Genomic DNA, 2,692 nt, shown 5'->3' on the forward strand with positions numbered 1-2,692 from the left:
CGCGGCGTCACGAAAACCGCGATAGCTCCCCATCTGATATAACATGTACACACGGATTCTTCATGATTTGACCGAACGAAAGAAAAGTAGTTATTTGCGGTTCGACGCCTCTTCGACATTAGCCCTCGGCTAGTGGTCAAAAGTTTTCGGGCTGCGACCACTTCACCTGCCTCTCATGCGACGTCACAAAACCGGAAAGCTCATCGCGTCAAAGTGACGTGTACGCGATAAAGATCGATGCATTAATATGCCGAAGAAAACTGAATTTTTTTCTGAATAGCCACATGCTGCCCCATTCCGAAAGGAATAAAAGATGGCTGCCGCCGATGGCTCAAGCGTTGGCTAGACGCACCTCCCGGAGAGCATGGGCTTATTTGCGTGTAATGAAACTTCTTGCGGGGCCGTGTAACGTTTTCGAGCACTTTCGGCACGTTTACAACCTCGTTCTGCCAACTCTTATTTGCTGATGATCTGTTTTAGCGTCATTGTTAAGCTTCCGTTGCATGCCGCCGCGATTGTCGACTAGCCACCGCAAGCTAAGTAAGGGAAAGCGGACCAATCGCAGACGCCGGCACCAACCTCTTCATCAGATTGTCGATTTTCAGTGCAGTGGCTCGGCCCTATGAATCCCTCTCCACCTGAGCGTGGCCCTCGCCTCTTGTGAGCCAATTAGATAAGACAAGCCGCTCAGCCCAGGAAACGTTATTCGATTTTCAAGCAAACAAAAGTGACCTTCTATGAGCGAGAAGAGCGTTTGATTGGTCTGTTCAGACAATCCTGCGGGTGACCGTCGTACGCTTGCGTCAGTGGTTACGCAAATTTGACGTGAGGAGATTGAAATAAAAACACATTTCAATGGTTTTACGTTATAGGGCCCCAGTAATTGCAAAAAATTCGCACAGAAAATCTGGAGTTTGTCGACATTCAATGTCAGGCGTATGTACGTTGCTTTATGGGTTATGAACGTTTACACCCTGTCTCGCATACGTTCGGTTTCCCCGTACAAGCGACCACGTCTACCAGAGAGGTCACCACAGCTCAAATATGCCCTGTTGTACCACATGTGAATAGGCATCGCATAGGCGCCTATTCCTGTGTTTTCCTTATTGGTATCTCCGGCAACCTACGCGAGGCATGGCAGAGGTTGACAAATAGCGAAGAGGACAGCCCGTGAGTGACAACCAACGCGCTGTGACGAGCCATTCGCACACCATGTCTTTGTCGGTCTGAGCTTCACTGCGTGGAGGCAAATAGTGGACACTGCTCGATATAATGGATAATCAGGCACTATCATACCAACCATTTCCAGGCCAAAGAAACTTCGCGTAGAAAGCCACATTTGTCTCCTAAATTTACTGAAGTCTACAGGCCTTTATAACAGTTCGTAGGAACGCCACCTACTACGCTCCTGTATACTCTTAGTCAATACCAGCTGATAACAAAGCATATATCACGGAAAATTGATCAAAACCGTCATGCTTAAGAGTGGCATAATGCAAGTGGCATATTACGTATGTGGCCTATTCTGCTCTTGCATATGCGACTGCAATTTAAACGGCCCCGGCTCGTAGTAGAGTAGGGAAGCATAGAAAACGGCCTGCGTAACGCCAAACCAATATCGGTGTTTCCGATCAAATCTGTTCAGCTGACTAAGAGGCTCAAATATTGTGCGGCTTAAGATTATCTGAGCCAATAGGATCTTTTTAATAAAAAAATTAGGACAGGTTCCGCTCAGAGTCTTCTTGCGCGTGCTTTTATACAGAGAGCATAGAAAAATATAACGAGAAATTCAAAACGTGTAGGAAACAAACATGGAAACATTGGGAATCCAACCTTAGTATGTCGCCTTGCAACCAAGCACTCCAAACACTGCCCTACATTACCAGTCTCGCACACAGGATTCGCATTGCAATTCGTGGATTCATTGGTGCTTCAGAGACTGTCGTTTTCTTTCGTTTGTTCCCCGCCGGAGATCATGCATGGCACGCATAGTTCGTATAGCTATTGGCGATGCTTCGGTTGCTAGTGAAAGTAAAGATGTGTTCAAATGAGTGGCATTATACGACTACCGCTTTCGAGAGCTTCAATGTCGGGCGCAAAAGGTGTAAAGGGCAATAATTACGCAGCATGGGAGATGAGCGAAAATAACTACTGCATCGCCAGGCGAATTTTACTCTTCGATGTGTTGCTCCTAATTCGTTGCGTTAAAGATTGTTCGCAGAAGTCACCTTTTAAATGTGAACTTGGCCTTCTCCGAAAAATTTTGAACCGGTTTAACGAAGTACAGTTAAAAGCGATTTGCTGCCGACGTGCACACATGGGACTATCGCTAACTGCACATGCTGCAAGGCGCAGCTCCCTCGACGTTAACGGAGATGTGGCTCTGCTTTCCTGAAACGTCGAATAAGCTTGCGGGATTGGGTCCGCACGAGTAAATTTTTTCAACCGACAAACATTTCTATTAACTTCCGTTGGCAGCATCAGGGATGCCCTGTCCGTAAGACTGGGATATCGAGCTTTTGTGTATGAGAGTACTTGGTAAGTGCAATGCTCTAGAAAAGCATGATTCATGATGTTCCGTTGTACTTAGTGGTTAAAGGTTTTTTAGAAGCAGCAAGGTTTTCAAGCAAATATCTGAAGCTTCTCTGCTTTGCACACACTAGCTCGTTCGTGTTCACCTCTGCACCTGTCA

Source organism: Dermacentor albipictus, chromosome 7 (genome assembly GCF_038994185.2).
Source record: "Dermacentor albipictus isolate Rhodes 1998 colony chromosome 7, USDA_Dalb.pri_finalv2, whole genome shotgun sequence".
Taxonomy (NCBI): domain Eukaryota; kingdom Metazoa; phylum Arthropoda; class Arachnida; order Ixodida; family Ixodidae; genus Dermacentor; species Dermacentor albipictus.